Below are 20,736 nucleotides of genomic sequence, written 5' to 3'. Positions count from 1 at the left end.
TGTGATGTGCAGATCAGCAATGCGCCGCATGTCTTGGTAGTAACTGTGATTCAGAGACATGCAAATTAGCCAATAATGAGGTCTTTCCTCATTGCAGCCAACATGTCACTGAATAGCAAAATACCACATCATGTAAGCAGGACTTTTTTAACACGAGTCATAGGCCATTTCATGAAGTCCTGGGTTAGTCGATTAAAATGAGAAAACATTTTTTCACTCAAGTATTTAAATAAAAGGTTACCAATGATGCTAGCTTTATATGCATTTGTATAAAATTAACTTTATTTTTTAAGACATGCAGTGATGAAGGCAAGTTTATTTTACATAAAGCAAAATAATTACTCCCGGTCAACAAATTTAAATAAAAAAATAAATAAAATAAATAAATAAATAAATTACAATGACTTTCTGTATAGTCAGCAGTGTTCAGTTAGATGCCATAAAACATGCCAAAGTAATATCTAAGCCTGAGTTTGGTTAGGATGTAGACAGAAACTAATGAGATTCAGGACATTTTTCACAAAGTTTACAAGCTATACAGAAATGTAGTCCATTCATTACAGTTTTACTTCAGGGTACTCCATATTAAGAAAAAAAAAAGAATATGATACTTACATGTTGCAGAATCCGCTGTTTCTGTTTGTCCATGGGAGAACTGTACTGGAACATTATAGTATACATTTGATGTGTCTGCTGCATGAAGAAAAAGATAACATGACTGTTTTATTTATTATCTCAATGCAAGCAATGATGCCCAACAGGGTAGACATTACCAGGGGAAATAATGCAGTTGGAGGGCCTTACCACCCTTGCAAGGTCTGTTATTTCTTTGTAACTCCCACCCTGGAGGGCATTATTATACTTAGATAAACAATTTAACAGCTAGTCTATTATTTTTTTGTTATTATTAACATATACAGTTTTTTATATTTCTGAGGTAAAATTTTTCTTCTAACTGATGTTTCAGACTTATGATAGCATATGTAATTGTTGATGGAGGAAGTATGTTATACTTCTAGTTATATAAATATTTGATATCCACACACACACACACACACACACACACACACACACACACACACACACACACACACACACACACACACACCACACATATGGCTTTCTTGTCTGAATGCACTTCATTGTGATGAAATGAATGGAAAAAAAGTCATGCAGTAAAAATCATTGAAATTTCCCTCTTCCCCCATGCCTCTCAACTATCCCTAATTTTGTTCTGTCCCTTGAAAATAGTTTAACTTTCTGTTAACTCAATGAAGATTACTGTCATTTGCTGAAGTCACACATTCTAGTTTCATACTTTTTTTTATAGAAAATGCATGTTGATAAGATTTGCATTTAAAATCTGTCCCTGATTTTAGGTCTGTTTTTACCTTTATCCAGAGTTCTTAATGAAAGTAGTTGATAAATATATCCTGAGCCTCTTGATTGCTCTGTATGTTTGTCTGCATAGCTGTCTCTGTCACTGTCACACACGTGCACAAATACATACACACACACACACACACACACACACACACACACACACACACACACACACACACACACACACACACACACACACACACACACACACACACACACACACACACACACACACACACACACACACACACACACACACACACACACACACACACACATGCATACACTTTTCTTTATTTGTTTTCAAAAGAGCAAAATTGTGTTCAGCTAATGTAAAAAAATGGCATTTTTTGGTATGTGCCTCATGACTATTCAATATGCTGCCATGAAGTGGCAGACTTGTTTTTTTACCAGGTGATATCTACACATTAATGCTGTGTTAAAGAATGTTCATTGTCCAGTAAGGCTTTGATATCCTTTTCATAGGTTCATAGGTTCATAGGTAGATACTAGGCTATCTGCCCTAGGGCATTTATAAGCCTAGCCAGAGTGTATTTGGCTTCCGCCTCCCTATTAGATTAGCCTACTGTGCCTCTGTAAAGTAGGTCACAGAAGGTACCCTTTAAGATTAGTTTACTGTGCCTCTGTCTAGCAGTGACACAGAAGAGATCCCAGGGGTGAATTTGCAATCTCCCATCCACGCGTCCAGATTTCGCTTGAAGAGGGTCAGCGAGGGGCTATGTCTAACATGAATTGGGATTCTATTCCAGAGTGAGGGGAGCCTGTGGGAAATGAATCTGTCCCTCCAGCATGCCCTATTTATTTTTGTGCTGAGGTTTAAGTCCCTGGAGCATGTAGCTCTAAGGGACTTGGATGTTTTGAGGTGGAGCATGTCCATTAAGTCTGGGTTTGACATGACTTTGTACATCAAGCATAGATCGCCTCTGAGTTGGCGGTGAGCAACTGAGTAGAGCTGGAGTTTCTTTAGTCGAGCTGCATAGTACATCTGTTTGTAGCCCATGATCCACTTGGTGAGGTACTTTTGGGGTTTCTCCAGTTGCTGCAGGTGTCGGGTAAGGTACATCCCAAAAGGGGCATTGTATTCAATTATGGGCCTGATGAGTGACGAGTAGAGGGGCACAATGACCTCTCTTGATCTAGATGCGAACCCTTTCGTGATAAGGTGGGCTATATAGAAGGTCTTTCTAACCACTTTGGCAACGTGATTATCAAAGGAGAGATTACTGTCTACGTTGGTCCCCAAATCTCTAACTACTTCTTCCGTACTTAATGGATTACCACCTATGTGGTAATTTGCAGGCACCTTGTTTTTCCCAAAGGGGATGACTGTGCACTTTTTAGCATTTAGCCTGAGGCCGTGGCTCTGGCACCAAGCTTCCGTCTCTGTGAGACCCTTTTGGAGGATGCTTGTGTCAGCTGGAGAGTTGATTATGGCCCCCAGTTTGCAGTCATCTGCGAACTTTGTCAGCCATAATCCCCCCGTGTTAGCCTTTACCTCAGAGAAGTATATACCGAACAAGAGAGGTCCCAGAACTGAGCCCTGTGGGATGCCACTTGTAACTGGTTTGGATTCAGACATGGCATCTGCGATTCTGACCATGTGGGTTCTATGCCTGAGCCAGTTTGCAACCCATCTTGTGATATAGGGGTTGATATTTAAGCTGGTAAGCTTATTTATGATGCTCAAGTCGGGTATTGTGTCGAAGACTTTTGCGAGGTCCAGGTAGGCTGTGTGGACTACCTTGCCCTCATCTATGGCTTTGGTAACTGTTTCAAAGAAATCAACTAAGTTTAAGAGGCAAGATCTGCCATTAACAAAGCCGAATTAGATAGGGCCAGTGTCTGGAGGCTCCCAATGTCATTGTTTATGAGTTCCATGATAATACGCTCCATAGCTTTACAGACCAGACTAGTCAGTCTTATGGGGCGATAGTTCCCAGGGGTCCATTCTGGCACCACCTTTTTGGAGTGGGACCACTGTAGCTGTACGCCATCTTTGGGTACATATCCTGTAGTAAGGCTACGTTTGAATAGTGACTTAATGTGAGGGTTCAGTTCTTCTTGGAGCTCGTGTAAGACACAGCCTGGGACACCGTCCGGTCCCATAGATGCTGTGTTTTTTGCTTTGGAGAGGGCAGCTTTCACCTGTGCATCTGTGATGTCAGGGAGGTTACATTCAATTGGGATAGGCATTTGCTCCTTTGGGGGGGAAGGGGGGGAGAAGTTTGTGCTGAATCTGTCTGCCAGGATGTTGGCTATGTCTGTAGGTTCGGTATATTTTGTACCATTATGCAACAATTCAGAGCATATCTGGGAGTTTCCAACCATATTCCTGACATAACTAAAGAAGGCCTTGTGATTATCTTTAGTGTCTAGGGCAATTTTTCTTTTGAAAGTTGCCTTTGATGATTTTATGAGGGATCGAAATTTCTTGCTAATACTAATCAGAGATGCCTTCCCTTTTTGGGATTTTGCTCTGTCATGTAGTAGCTTCCTCCTTCTGTTGTATAGCTTATTTATGGCCGGGATCCACCAGACAGGTCTCCTGATTTTGGAGGAGTGAGTCTTGGTTTTATTTGGGATAGCACGATCCATGCATTCATGCAGGTGCTCATAGAATGCATTTGTAAAAGATTCTGTGGATTGGGCTGTATTATCCTCTGGCCCGGGGGCTTTGAAGGACTCCACCTCAGTCTTGAGAAGTGCAAAGTTGGCTTTTGAGAAATTCTTTACAGTGATTTCCTTGGCTGGGGGTGGGGACGGGATATGGATGTCCAGGGAAATTTGTTTATGGTCTGATCTTACTAATGAGGGGTTTACCTCTGGTGTGGAGCATAGAGTCCCCATGTTGGTGACGACCAGGTCCAATATGTTGTTCCCTCTTGTGGGAGTGGTGACCAGTTTTTCCATCGCGTTAGAGTTTATAAATTCAAGGAACCATTGGGCGAGGGTGTTTGGGCTTGAGTAGTTTTCCCAGTCAATGTTTGGGTAGTTGAAGTCACCCAATAACCCATTCATCCATTATCTGATTAACACTAAGCATCACGTGTAGTCAGTTTGAAGCAATTAACTATTATGGATTACTGCATAAATATACACAGCTCTGCACAATGTTCAGCACCTGCACTAACTACTACTGCAGTCTGTGTTTAATTTTACTTTACTTATGGATTTATTTGCATTTTAACTGGAAATATCCAGATGGGAAACTTATTTTCATTGAAATCCCAGAGAGAAAAAGTCTCCAACAGAGAGCTATGAAATGCAATCATATGATAGTATAATGGTAAATAAGGAAGACCAAACTGTGGTAGGTATGGTGACTTGGTGTAAATAGTTACGTGATACTTGTGATGGTAGCATATGGAGAAGTCACATAAGGCCCAAACGCACAGTAGGAACACAGTAGTGTAATGAAGACAGTGACACTGACTCTTTGAATATGGGATGGACATAGCTGTAGGTAGGGTGAGGTGAGGGCATGAAGAAGAAGAACTGGAGATGGTTGCTGGCAAATCCTTAATTCTGGTATCTAAGTAAAAAACAGTATTCTGCATTTCTGGTGGCATTTTGCATTGTTAGGTAATGCTGTTTGGCTTTAATAGTGTACCAGCAGTATTCCAGAGGCTTATGGATAAGATTCCTAGACCACACAGCAGACGTGTAGCAGCTTAGCTTGACAATGTTCTTATTTTTTTATGACTTAGAAAGTTGCTTTGCCAAGATCAGGGCCATTTACGATTACTTAGGACAAGCTTGCATAAAAGATAACCTAGTCGCAAGTAAACTGAGAATGGCTGAAAAATGCTAGTTGAGCAATATGATAAGAAAGGGAGACAGTAAGACCTCAGATGGAAAAGGTAAAGACGTTAAGTAATTGTCCCAGACATGTCATCAGAAAGCAAGTAAAGGCCTTTTTGGGGTTGGCCAACTGCTACCACAAATGTATGCCAAATTTTGTCATTACAGAATGTCCCTGTTCTAATTTGTCCAGATAGTTCTGAGTGTTCATGAATATCTCTGACGTATTTTATTATTATTTATTTATTTCACATTTGTTAACCAGGATAGTCTGACTGGACAGCAGCTGTCCATTTTCATTGGAGTCCTGGGGAGAAAAGCTCCAGCACAATAAAAAATGAGAGAATACAATTTACAATAACACAAGAGAAGAAATTGTAGATACATAGTATTATATACATAGTATTATATAATTGTAGAACATAGTATAACAAGTTATAACACTACTTACAATAGATCAGAGTACAGATATAACTTTGCAAGTAGATGTTACAATATAAAGATATTTTAGTTAATAGTGATGAGAATTCTATTGTTGGATGAAAAGGTGAAACATTTTTATACAGAATGAGCATAGCAGTTGCTGGATTACACTGTTGGATGGATAAACAGGTGACTACATGTAGTAGTATTTACAAGTATTTACAGTATTTACAGTATTTACAGAGAGGATTAAGATGAATTCAGTGGAGTATAGTACAAACTGAACAGTGACCCTGCAGATGATGCACTTGAGTTGTAAAAAGGGTTTCCCTGTAGTATTATGTTGTTTTATGGTTTTATGGTGGCTTATTACATTTGCATAGATGGTGAGAGTAGAGATATGATTTTAGGAGTCTTAAAGGAGGATGTAGAGTTTAGAAGTCTGAGGTCAGGAGGAAAGTTGTTCCAGGTCTTGGAAATTTCATGAGCAAAAAGAGATTCCCCTGAGTTGTTTTTGCAGCAGATGGTTTCAGTTAAGGCTTTGTTGCTAGAGTGTAATTGTCTATTTAAAATATGGAAGTTAAGGAGGTTGTTCAAGGCAGGTGATTTTTCAGGGTAGTAAACTATGTGATGGGCTAAATTGAGTTGGTGATATTTTAGAAGGTTGGAGAATTCTAGCCAATGTAGGGTTTGTAGGGCTTAGCAACGTCAAGTAAGCACACTTAGTAGAAGTATTGGACCAGGTTTTAGAAGTACATAAGCATCAAGTTTGCTATTCAAGGTAAAAGTTAAGTAATGCTGAGTGGAGGTATTCAGCAATTGAAAGAGAATGTCTGGATATTAAGTGGGTATTATTTATTTAACATTTGTGTACTAGGAAAGTCCGACTTGGAAAAAGCCAATTTTCAGCAAAGGCCCAGGGAGAAACCTCCAGATGCATGTCTTTGTAACATGGGAGGAAACTGGTGCACATTCAGGAAACCCACACAAACTCAGGGAGGATATACAGATTCCACATAGAAGGCTCTCCAGCCAAGAATTGAACCAGATAACCTCTTCTGTGCGGTGATAACACAAACCACTGCACCACTGCGTGATTTAACCTTAAGTATTATTTCTTTGGGAGAGCACTTTTACTAAGTATGGGTGATGTACATCTTCAATGCCTTTGCAGAGAAATAGGCAGTATATTATTTCAAGCGTGCTAGGTGGGCTTTGTCACTATAGCCATCCCAGTTAAAAAGAGCATGCCATCAGGGATGAAATCATTTGAATACATAAAGCTTGCCCTTGTACTAGAACTAATGGTTCTGCTCTAGTGGGGGGGGGTCATGTAATGTAGTGGCTAGTTTTCCAGTTTTGAACACTAGAGAGAGAGCAGCGGGGAAGGTAAGAAAGCCTGACTGAACCTATGTCATACACAAGAGGGTGAGTTGCTGAAAAATGATAAAAGCTTTACAGGCCAGAAGCAGGAAATTGTGAAAGTAAAAACAGCTGTATTCTAGGTGTGAACTCAGTAGACTTGGTGTTTCTCATTACCTCTAACCCAAGAGTGATGTCTGAGTAGGAGTCACCAGTATTTTGCAGGGGAAGATGATGTATTTAGTAGAATACAGCTGCTATACAGCAAACAAAAGTTGGATGAAGGCTGTTGTATCTGTACAGATTTGATTGCCTGAGTGTGTGTGTGTGTGTGTGTGTGTGTGTGTGTGTGTGTGTGTGTGTGTGTGTGTGTGCGTGTGTGCGTGTGTGCGTGTGTGTGTGTGTGTGTGTGTGTGTGTGTGTGTGTGTGTGTGTGTGTGTGTGTGGGAAGCTGTTGACAGTCATCCATATGCAAAATACAACTATTTGTGATATGAGCATGTTAAAGGGAAATACCTCTGAGCCTTGAACATTTTGGGGAATAAGCTTTCTGACCCTGTTTGTGAACTGTGCTGCATGGAAATCATACCATTCTGAAACGTTATTTTTCACAAAGTTTTACATATTGTTTAAAAGTCTGCATCTCATTAAAGTTTTCTATTTTTTCCCAAAAACCTTTATTGAGTTACCACTTTTGACATAGGCAAATTTACATCCTTATGAAAGTAACCAAACTATATTAACATAACAAACATTATACTTCACATCTATTGCTATATATCATATAATCTAAGTAATATTACATAAATTATTCAATTCTTGCCTTTTTTAAACAAGAAACATCTTTATTAAACCATCACTTACTACGCAATCATAAATTTATGTACAAGCATTTTACATCACAAACCATACTGACACACTCCCAGTTGCAAATATTATACATAACTTGCAATCTACCCAATCTTTCTCACTCAAACATTACATAGCTCATTTAAGTCCTACCACCTTTTAGACCTCATTCCTTCCTTGTATGTATTGTTCCCACAATTCCCATTTTTCCTATGTAGATTGCTCCTACCCTTTTCTGAAGTCTCAATTCCAGTTGTTTTATCGCTTTTACTTAGTTTTCTATTTTGGGTCTACATTATGACATCGAAGTCGAAAAACATCAAATGTTATAATATCAACCCCATTTAACAGAAACACCAGAAAACCGAACAGTCAGAATAGCGAATTTTTTCCCAGGGAAAACATTTGTTGTTCCGACAAACATACACACAACTCAAGCACACCAAAATAAATAATCCACACACATACACTTCACGAAACCCTACACTAAACCAGACATACACCACTAGCTACCCACTTACCTTAACCCAACCCTAACCCTAAGGTCCCTAACTATTGCACACTCACCTTACCTGCTCCCTAATCCTATCTCACCTACCCCACCCTAACCCTCACGTCCACACAATCGCACATTTACCTGACCCGCACCCTAACCCTAACTCACTTAACCCACCCCTCACACTAAAGTCTGTCACTACCGCATACTCACCTCACCTGCGCCCTAACCCTAATGTCCCTAACTACCGCACAGTCACCTTAACCCAGTCCGTTCACTCACTTACCTTAACCCGGTCCATAACCATCGCACCACACTGACCTGAACCCAATCCGTAACCTCCATTCGCTCACTTTCCTAAACCCGGTCCGTAACCATCGTACCACACTGCTGTAAATAGCAAAGCAACGGACCTCTGAAATCTTACCCTAGGCAAATTTTGATGTTCCGAGTCTTCACTATATTCAGCTTTCACACTAAAGGGTTCAATATTATAACATTTGCAGTTTTTGAACTTCGATGTTATAATATAGACCCTTCTATTTCTACCTGTTTTTTCAATGAAAGAATATATTTGTTAATCTCATTTGTAAATAAGCCCATGCACAATCTTGAAAACAATTGGTTAAGAGGGTTTCATTGACTACAATATATGATAATACAATTGTAATTCATTTGTGTAAATGCACAGAAGATCTAACAAAGGACATTTTACAGAGGGTCAGCATGTGTGAACGGTAATGTCAAAATAAAGTGTGTTTTTGTTGAAGTAGTCTATAGGGTAGGGGTCGGTTTATTTTTTGGTTTTGGGTGGGTTGTATTTAATTTCTTATGTGGGTTTTTCATGCCGATGTTTAAATTTCATTGCTTTTGCTTTTGTCAGTGTGGATCTCTGTGTTAGCCAGCAGTAATTCTTATTATATGGGAATTTTCCACATTCTTCAAGTTAGTGTGACTATGGAATTGCTTTATTTAAATCTGGGGGTATTGGGGGCTTGCCTCTCATATGGAGGCTACAGGGTAGTTGCCAACCTGCAATACAATATGCTGTCTTATTTTTTTTTTCTTGTCTTGTTTTCAGTATGCTCACTGGTTTCTATTTTGATGTTAAATGTGTTTTTATGTTTAATTTTTTTTTGTTGTTCATTCTTTGATGGTATGAGTTTGACATATATACATACACTTATTTATTTAACATTTGTTTACTGGGAAAGCCCAACTGTGATAGAGACCATTTTCTGTGGAGGCCCAGAGAGAAATGCTCCAGATTCATGTCTTTGAAATGTGGGAAGAAACTGGAGCATCTGGAGGAAACCCACATGAATGCAGGGAGGACATGCAGACTCTACACAGAAGGCACCCCAGCTGAGAATCAAACCAGAGAACTTCTTGCTGTGAGGTGACAATGCTAACCGCTGCACCACTATATATATATATATATATATATATATATATATATATATATATATATATATGTATATATATATATATATATGTACATATACATACATGTATATATAGATATATATTATATATATATAAATATATATATATATATATATAGATATATACACATACACACACACACACACACACACACACACACACACACACACACACACACACACACACACACACACACACACACACACACACACACACACACACACACACATATATATATATATCTACAGAAGTATATATGTGTGTATGCTCAGTTTTTTCGACTTTCATGTTTTGTCAACACACTTTGGTCGACAAAGCAGATGATTAACAGTTGTGTACTACTGAAAGAATCAGAGTTGAGGAATATTCTTTTTCCCTTGCTATTGCGTGATCATGGAGTGAGAATATACAATTAGTAGAGGGTGTGGGGGGAGCATCTCCCCTGCAAAAATCATTGTTTTTAGATGCATGCTCTGCGAATGTCTATCTATCATATATCTGTGTGTGTGTGTGTGTGTGTGTGTGTGTGTGTGTGTGTGTGTGTGTGTGTGTGTGTGTGTGTGTGTGTGTGGGGGGGCATAAGTGTTCTGAACTGTCCCTGATTTCACAGTATATCTGATTTTGTCACATAGTTTTATCTGTTTCTTGCTAAGAGTGTGCTTTTCCAGCTAATTAGTGTGGAATGTGGTCAATTAAAAATACAGACATGAATTTCACAAGGAAAGTGCATGCTAATGCAAACTCTGTTATTCTACCAACTTAATAAGTTTATAAGGACACTATATTCCCCTGATTTTTTTTCTTACCCATGTTTTTTTAGCTTTCTGCTTGATTCTTGAGTGAATAGGTTGAGGGGTATGTGAAAGGGGGAAGGTTACAGTAGGCTGTAGTTTGTATTCTGACAGCAGTAAGCTGAGAAGACACATTCCTGTGTGGCAGTTAATTTATGTATGAATTCATTCATTTGATCACAGTCAAACTTCTTGAGTATAAAGTCACAGTTACATAAGTGTCTGTTTTGCCTCATATTTTAGGCTGTTCCTTTTAACATTTGTAGTTACTCTGACAAATCAAAGAGGATTGCAGTCACTAAATAATGACAGACATTCACATTTTAGACTGAGTAGCCTTCAGAAAAAGCAAGGTAATATAAAGCCTATTATTCTAGCAACGTTCTCCACATATAACACTTATATCTGTTCCTGATTTTGGTCCTTTGTACCTTATTATTTTATATCTCTTATTCCTTGATTTTTGAGCTTAGAGGTTGAGAGGGATGTGGGTGTGGGGTTGCAGTGGCTTGAACAAAGTATTCTGATAGTAGTGAACAATGAAGATACTTTCCTGCAGTTGTTAATGCATTTACTCATTCATTTCATCTCAAACTCCTGAGGTGTAAAGTCATAATCATACAAGTGGGTGTAACTGATTGTCATGCATGTATATGTGTGAAATATATGTATGTGTGTGTGTGTGTTTGGGGGGTAGTGAGCATACATGCTCTCAACAGTACCTGATTTCACAGAATGTTTCTGATTTTCCATTATATTTGGTCTGTTCCAGCGTGGATTGTAGTCACTATGTAATTACAGATGACTGAGTTTCAGGCTTAACATTCAGGAAAAACATGCGTGTGCAAAGCTCATTATTTTAGTTATGTTTTACTTATAAAAGGACAATAGCTGTTTCTGTTTTGGTCCTTTGTTCTCCATTATTTTTTAGCTTTCTGCTTGATTTGTAAGATAAGAGGTATGTGTGGGGGTGTTGCAGTGTATTCTGACAGCAGTAAGCTGAGAAGATATATTAATTTAAGTCAGTTAGTTATGCATTTACTCACTGATTGCAGTCAAATTCTGAGGCATACAGCCACAGTCATGCAAGTGCCTGTAAATGATGGTCACATGTGTGTCTGTGCGCATATGTGGGCACACACTTGCATGCTCATATGCACTCATGTATGTATGTGCAAGTGCCAGAAATTTGCATTAGGTTATACACTGTATGGTTTTGACAGCAGAGGCTATTATTTAAATATTTATTCATTCATATGATCCTAATAAAACATCTGAAGTGTACACATCCATAGACTTTGCAGTAACTGTTGTGAGTGTGTGTGTGTGTGTGTGTGTGTGTGTGTGTGTGTGTGTGTGTGTGTGTGTGTGTGTGTGTGTGTGTGTGTGTGACTCAGGCCATCATTGAATCAAAAGGCTGATAAACAGATCTATGATGGCACCTCAAAAATATAGAACACTATGACTTCTGGGGGACCTAGTGGCCCAGGCTCCAGCTTAATTCCTTTACTTCTTTCACATTTATTATTGCAAAGTTTTAGCCAGTTATAGGTGGAGAAAAAAGCTAAAAAGGAAGACAAAAAGAGAAAGTATGAAATAAACAAGAAAGAAGTAATCTATCTGAAGCGTGTGATGCCAGAATGGCGGGAAAATAGGGGATGACACTTGAGGAGGTGCAGGAGGGATTGGGGTGCAATGGTTAACATAAAATCCTTTGTCTAGTGTTACATTTCACCCAGGGCTGACCTTGTTAATTACAATCAGACACCTGAGGTGTATATATTTCATAAAGCAGGTATAATGAGTGAGGAATTCTGTGGATGAAACTGACTGACACCATCTGTTGTTTGATCCCAGCTGATTGTCATTGACCTGTTGAAATAGAGCCCGTACAATTATAACTTGCCCCACCCATTCATTTGCTTTCTGCAGCCTCCCTTGTTTTGAAGCCACCAGCCACCATTGCCCTAACCCAGGCCTTGCCACTAACCCCAACCCTACCCAGTATGTTATTAAAAGAAACCTTCCTTAATAGTCTCACTACATAAGATAAATGACACAGAATGCAGACACCAAAAATGCACAACATGGAATTTATTCCCTCACCTAACTGTTACTCTAACCCCAGCCTGTGAATACTTGCACATACACTTCAGCTGATATAAAACTATCTTGCACATCTTCACAACCACTTTTTCATTCCAACGTTCATTTTTCTGCACACTCCTAGTTATCTGCACTGCAAAGCTTTAATTATATGTGATTCACGCAACTATAAAATGACAACTAAAAATGTAACTCATCAGTTCATATCCTGGAAAAAACTTAATGATTTATTTGAAAAGTACTAATGCTTTAGTGTATATAAAATATTCGTGTTATATGGACCTTTGTAAATAGTTATTGTTTGTCTTGTTATAAATTGTTTGGAATGTTGCTGGATTTGTTAAAATCAAATAAAAACTAAAAAAAAAATGAATGGCACTTAAATAGAGAAATGGCAACGGCAATATGCAAAAAGAAAGAAAGGGCTTCTCATTTGATGTAACAAGCATAAACCACCCCAGGCAAATCCTGTTAATATTCAACCCTTAAAACATAATAGCCAGCCTTATTGTAAATCTAGACAACATGGATATGAGATTTCCAGATGTCTCTGTGGCCTGCTTAGTAGGTATGGGCATCCTGAGACATTGTAGCAGTTGTCTCATGTTTTCAGACAACCAGTTAATCCTTAAAGAAGCTAACATACTATGCAAGAGATGTAAATACACAACTTCTTGGAAGCAAAAATATTGCTTACAAACAAGGTTGTCAAGAACATACACATGCACACACATACACACACAGCATCCTAACCCATACTGCTCACCACAAATAGATTTCCTTATGTTGAGGCATTTAAAAGAAGCCTTCCCAAATCTCAAAGACCTAATAAGCCATCTAATGGCAACATGTTTCCTCAGCAATCACTAAAGCACACACCAAAAGCAACACCAAACACCGCACATAAGCGTATAAACAATGGTCCACAAAGAACAAATCCCATTAAGCAAGCAAATACTTTACCTAAGCAAGCAAACACCTTACCTAATGCTCTTGTCATTGGGGATTACATTGTATGGTACACAGAAGCCCCATTAATCAGGTTAGACAAGGAGAAGATAATGGTTATTTGCCCATCTAGAGCCAGAATCCCCAATATCATGCATGCCCTCAAGTCACTGTACTCCAGGTACCAATATGACTCTATCATAGTTCATGTGGATGCAAATGACCTGAGATGTACCTCAATAGACTATATGAACAGATACATAATGAATCTGTCTGTATATGTGTCACAGACAGGTACAAGCCTTGTACTGAGCAGCATTCTACCTTCACCATGGATGATGCCACAGTACGAACACAAAATTATTGATTTTAATAAGTGGCTTAGTTTCTGGTGTCACACCCAGGGGTCACATATCTGTCAGCATGGGAGGACATGGTTAACAGACCCATGTTGCTTTGCCAAGGTCTGCACCTGACCCCCCCCCCCCCAGTCTTTTGGATATTGGCTAAAACTTTATCCACCTCCTTATAGCCTATTTTAAGCAATGTCAAAATGAAAAAACTACCAACATAGCAAAAAACACTAAAAGCAACCTTAAGGTGTTACTACTCAATGCTAGGATCCTAAACAAAAAAACTCCACACTCTGCAAGCCCTCCTCACTCTGGAGAATGTAGACATCTATGCCATTACCAAGACTTGGTTTAAAGTAATACCTTCCACAAATTTAGAGCAACAACAGTACAGACAGGGACTAAAGGTAGAGGTGCCTTGATTTATATTAACAACAAATATATTTCCAGGTTGGTTAAACAGGATAATGCCATGGAGTTCATCCACATGCAAGTTACCACAGATAAAGTCCCTTTCCATATCCTAGCTAGCTATAAGCCATCATCTATGCCCCAAGAGTCTCACAACTCTTACCTAGACCGATTAGAAGTGCTCACCATCTAACCAAATACCCTTTTTATGGGTGACTGACTACCCCTCTATAGACTGAGAAATATACACTGCCTCAAATTCATAGGCACAATGCTTCCTGGTGTTTAGTAACATGAACACCCTAGACTAAATAGTAGAGGTTCCAACCAGAGGATCAAACATACTGCATCTAGTACTCACCAACATGGGAGAGCATTGCACCCCTATTTCACATCCTCACTACTGAAGTCGGATCAGAAAGCTATCTCCTTTCGTAATGAAAATTAACTTGGAAAACCCAACCTGTAACAATTAGGATCTAGTCCGAGGCAAACTGCAGCCTATTAAGTGATGTTTTTTTCAAAATTCAAGGTGTCCCTTAACCTGAGACCACAGCTACAATGCATAATTATTCTCAAAAACCCTGTACAAACATGCATCTGTCTAAATAGATGCTGGCATACTTACCAGAAGTAATCCCAAAACAAACACAAAAACAAACCCCACTGGTGGGATCCTGACTTCAACAGTGTATACAAAATAATAAAAAAAAACTCATGGCTAAAATCATAAAGAGCGACTCCCATAAAGATGAGAGCTCTCTGATTCAACTAAACAAAAAACTAAGAGGTCTAATTAAGTCCAACAAAGCCAACTACAAGGTTAGGATAGCTTCTCAGGCTAAGGACAATCACAAGGCCTTCTTCAACTATGTCCTGAACCATAAAAGTAACATTTAGCAGTGTGCTAAACTGGTGATAACTGGCACCACCTTCACTGATCAGGGAGACATAGCGATTTACTAGCTAATAAATTCAGCTCTAACTTCACCCCCCACTCCCCCTGACTACCTCCACTGAAATCCCTTCTGGCACCCCCCAGTTATTAGAAAGGATGGGGTTCTGGCAGGTCTCACTAAGGCCAAAAACACTGCCTCAGTGGGCCCGAGAAATATCCTTGTTTGCTTTCTAAATAGTCTAGAACATGACCTATCAGGACTACTTGAGGCACTCAACTATCGCTTCAAAACAGGTTACATACCTAGTGAATGGAGGACCACAGTGGTCATCTCTCTTCATTAGGGTGGACCATCAACTGTGGGAAGCACAGCTACATCAGTCTGATGAATCTAACATGCAAAGCTGTGGAACAACCTACAGATATGGACTTATCCCAGTTTGGCTTTGTTAAGGGAAGGTCATACCTACTTAACCTGGTTCATTTCTTCAAGAGGGTCACCAAGGCAATGGATGAGGATAAAACAGTATATACTGCATACCTTGACTTGGCCAAGGTATTTGATATAATACCCCACTCAGGCACTGTTGACAGACTCTAAGAACTAGGCATAAAGTACTGTATAACTCACTGGATAGCCAGCTGGCTGACAGATAGGACCCAATAAGTCAGGATTGGTGAGACCATCTCCACCAATAGATCAGTCATCAGAGGAGTACCTCAGGACCCCATGCTTGGCCCACTCTGTTTGGAATCTACTTCTCAGAAATCAAGGATGATGTCAAAGTCCTTTGGCTCACCAAGTTCAATGATGACTGTAAAATAAGAGCTATCATAGATTCCCTCCTTGACACCAACATCTTAAAGAAGTTCTAACACAGACAAATGAGTAGTGACAAAGCCATAGCTTAACACTCAATGCCACAAATGCATTATAACGCCCTTTTGGAAATTTTCCACCCAGGTTTATTACTCCATCAATAAAGCACCCTAAGAGTTGATTCAATAGTCAGGAATCTGGGAACATATGTAGACAGTAATCTGCTTTTTGACCAACATGTAGCAAAAATAATAAGAAAATATTTGTGTCACCCAACTTATAGGTAAGGGTATGGCACCCAGGCTCAAGAAAGTTATAGTACCACTCTACCCAGCCCTTATCAGAACCATCATTAAGTACGGTGATCCCTTTGGCATGTACCTAGTCAGACATGTGAAACAGTTGGAAAGCATACAAAGGTTTTGAACTTTGCTTGTGACATGAATAGAACAAGTTGGAGATACAGATATGTGTTATGGAATAGGTTCCTAATCCATGTGAAACAGAGTTCATCTCTGACCGTATTCAAATGAAACATTGACCATTGGATCAGAAATCACAAATTTGCCCCTGGTTTGGTTCCCATGTCTCTTATGGACAGAGGCCATCAGTGTGTAAAATATTCCCCATTTAACATCCCCCAACACAAAACCCTTAGCTACTTCCTTACTAACATACCCCCTCCTAATAGACACCCAAGTTACTTAGGGACAGAATTGGGTTGGGGTATTTGGCTAGGCTTATAAAAGCCCTAGTGGTCTTTAGACTCATAGCAACCTATGAACCTATGAGAGTAATTGCCAAAAGAAGGTACTTCATTTGCATAGTTACAGGTCATTGCTGCATCGGTGGATGAGTGGCTTAAGTTCAAAAATGTAATATGGTGCATTTATCCAGAATGTGTTGCATTGTGTGAGCTGACAGAGTGGTTTAATAGTTTTTTTGCCCATGTTTCCTTTGTGGTGCAACCATAGAATTGGTATATCTACTTTAGGGGCCAGGGAGGAAGAGCCCCTTTCATGGGGTGGTGCAGGAGATCTTGTGTTAAATGCAATGCTAAAACACAAGAATTAAAATAGATTTCTTCATGTAGAGTTATTTTAGACATTGCTTTTAGGCAAGCTTGGACAGAAATATGTTTGTGTTCTGTAAAATATTTTTCAGATGCAATATAATTTAGTTATCTATTTTATTTATTTGACATTTGTTTAACAGGAAAGTCTGCCCAGATCAGAAAGAGCCTATTTTCAGAGGAGGACCAGGGAGAAAAGCTCCACAATCACAATATTTCAAAAATCAATTACAGATATTTTAAAATATCATGTTACACTAGAAAACATAGGAGTGAAAAAATGTTGTAATGAGGAAAAACAGAATGCATATTTCATAGTAGAGCGCACTGAAAAACATTAACGTGAGTTGGAGAAAATATGTTAGGAAAAACTCATTAGTCATGTTATTTGTTACATAGATCAGTATGTGATAAATGAGACTTGAGACAATTCTAATAAGAGATATTTTAAAGTACATGATTAGAGACAGAGAGGGGAACTGAGTGATGTCCTAATATGAGAGAGGGTGTTCATGTTATGGTGAAACAAAGAAGTAAAGATGGAGAGATAAGGAGATTATAAGAAGAGTGCTGGGTAGGGTGTCTTCAGGTAGCTTAGGTGAGTAGGGAGGAAAGATCTGCAGAGAGAAAGAGGATATATAAGGTGGTGGAAAAAAAAAGAAAGGAGTGGAGCTGGAGGCTTTAGAAGGTTGTGTGGTGTGACTTAAGTTGAAGGGGGTGAATGAAGTGTAATAAGTTCAGAGCAGATACATGATTTTGTAAATATTATTTTAGATAGCATTTAAAGGTAGGCATGTTAGAAATAGTTCTGTTGGTTAAAAGTGGAGAGTTTTTTACTACTGAGGTCTGAGTATAGGCTTTATCCAGGGGATTTATTTGGTTTATTAATGGTGAGAAGTTATTTGTCTTCTGATCTGATAGTTCTTTTAAGTTGATTAAAGGGGCAAGAGAAGGGCAGGCTAATGGTTTGTGTTTGAGTTTATGTACTGTTACAAGCTGAATGTAGGAGTAGTGAAGGGTGAGTTCCAACCAGCTAACTATGTAGAGCATTACAGAGATGGGTAAAGGAGGATGAAATAGTGGTAAAATTGGCAATTTTATTTTAACAGCTTTCAAGTTTATTTTTTAATGGATGATTGTAAATTGGTTTGAATTGAGTCTCCTTAGAGTAGGGAGGGCAGAAGGCATGTTTTTGGCTAGAGTAATTTTTTGTGGGTATGCTCAGAAAATGTTTATATCTGACTCCTAATAGTTTGTTATGGTGAACTAATTCAATTTCAGTGCCATTTGCTGAAAATAATTTGAAAGATGCTTTGTTAGGGGTGTGAGTTTTTGGGATTAAGAGAAGTTTGTTTATTTAGGATTGAGTAAGAGTTGTGCTGTTGTAAGCCAGGTTTCAATTGAGGTGACAGCTTGTTGAGTGATTTCTTGGAGGTGAGTTAATATATTTGAAGAGAAGATGATGGAAGAGTAATTTGCATATTAAATGAAGGTGCCTTCACAAGGAGATGAATGTAGGTTATTGATAAAAATGCTGACTAGTAGAAGGTCAAGGATGGATCCTTGTGGGATTTATGTGGAATTGGATCTGTGCCATTTTACAGCTTGTTACCTTTTTGCAAAGTAGATAGAGAACCATTGAATAGATTCAGATGATAGACCCAGGGTAGAAAATTGATTGAGAAGTTTAGTATGAGAGACCATGTTAAAGGCTTTGATAGATTTAGAAATGCTGCTAATATAAGTTTATTAGAGTAGTGAGCTTTATTGACCATGTCTGTAAATTATATGAATGCAGTAGAAGTGCTGTGATCTGGTCAAAATCCATGTTGCTTATTGGTTATTAGCTTACTTTGTAAGAGAGTGGAGAAATTGTTGATGTATACATCTTTCATGGATTTTAGAGAGGGGAAGCAGGATGGCTATGGGATGGAAATTTGTAATGTCATTGGAATTACATCCATTAGGGGGCGTGGCCAAGGATGAACACAGGATAGCAGCAGTTTTCTTCAGCTCCACCAATTTCATTACACTGACAGGAATTAATTACTTAAAAAATTAATTTTTGAAGTAATTTTATTTCTAAATATGTTTGTTTTATATAATTCTTGAACTATATCTAAAAAAGAAAGGAAATCTTAACAATATTCCTGTCAGAAATCACTGTGGAAATTTTCCTGTCAGTTTATCAGTCTGAAATGAGTTCCAGTAAGACAAATTCTCAAGACTCCAGCATCAAGAAAGAACTTCAGTCTCTGATAATTATAATCCAACAACTTACTGATAAAATGGATAAAATGGATACTAAAATAGACACCTTCATAGAAAAAACTACAAAACAAATAGACCTGTTACATACAGACTTGCAACAACAGAAGATCCAGATGACAGGCATAGAAGAAGCTGTGAATGACATGGAAAATAGAATCCAAGAAGAGGAAATCAACATTGAGTTTCTGCTGAAACAAAATACACATTTACAAACAAAGCTGGATGACCTGGAAAATAGATCTAGGCAATAACATTAGGATTTTTGGACTGCCAGAAAATATTGAAGGTAACAATATTACTTCTTTTTAACAACTTGGCTCCCTAAAACTTTAGACTTAACAGAAGCATTCTCTTTTGGTATCGAAGAGCACATCTATAGCTAATACTAACTCTAACAAAAATATCCTAGATCAGTTATAGTTAGATTTCTATCATCTTTGATAAAGAGATGGTTCTTAAATCTGCTTGGGCTAAAGCTCCTGTTAAGATTAATGAGACAACTGTGCTTTGACAATGACTATTCTTCCATGGTAATAGCTAAAAGAAAAGTTTTTCTGCCACTAATAAGGGAGCTTAAAAAGCACAGTTTAAAACATACCTTCTGTTTCCTGCCAAGCTTAAAATCTTCCTTCCTGATGGTCCTAAGGTTTTCGATGATTTAGACTCTGCTTTACTGTTTGTCAAAGAAAAAAGGATTTTAGATAAAATAGAAGAAATGGAATGGGCTAGTTCTTCATTAAAGAGATTGGCAACTGAAGCTTCGTGGAAGACTTCAGAGAAGAAGAGACTAAAAAACAAATGATTTGTTATATGTTTTTTTTCTCTGTCATCATTTTAGTTCATTATTAATCTTTTTGAATATAGTTCCTGCATTTCCAGAAAGCCACAAATATTTTGGAAAAGATTTAACCAAAGTTATTCTCTATGTGCAAAGAAATGTTTTGTTTCATAACCAGTCAAAATACCTGAAGATTTAATGGCAAGCTGTGATTCAATTTGTTTCTCTTTCTGATAAGAAGTAAGGTTAGTAATTTGATACTTTTTTTATCTTTACCTTTTTTTCCTTCTCCTTTTATTATTTTCTTTGTTTAAACAATGACATTCTATTTAGATTATGTAGTGGGTAAAGGGTGGGGGACGGAGTGAATACTAATGAAAATATCATTAATAGAATAATAACATATTTATTCCTTGTAAAAGTTTTTATAAGTTCTTCAAATGCTATTTCTAATTATACTTTCTTGATTATACTGCCTATGCTTGTTTGTAAATAATCTGTTATGCT

At 38.2% G+C, this 20,736-nt stretch overlaps 1 long non-coding RNA gene across 1 annotated transcript in view; it reads right to left on the bottom strand.

Annotated features, from left to right (window-relative positions):
* Positions 1–615: 615 nt before the first annotated feature.
* The window catches only part of LOC122807989, a 210,566-nt gene continuing 190,445 nt past the window's right edge, over positions 616–20,736 (bottom strand). The window contains exon 4 of the long non-coding RNA XR_006365752.1: positions 616–693. This is a non-coding gene — a long non-coding RNA (uncharacterized LOC122807989). The remainder of the gene's footprint in view (positions 694–20,736) is intronic.

This window comes from Protopterus annectens, chromosome 8.part0 (assembly GCF_019279795.1).
Source record: "Protopterus annectens isolate FY-2018-M chromosome 8.part0, PAN1.0, whole genome shotgun sequence".
NCBI lineage: Eukaryota > Metazoa > Chordata > Ceratodontiformes > Protopteridae > Protopterus > Protopterus annectens.
This window is presented reverse-complemented; position numbering and strand designations above follow the sequence as displayed.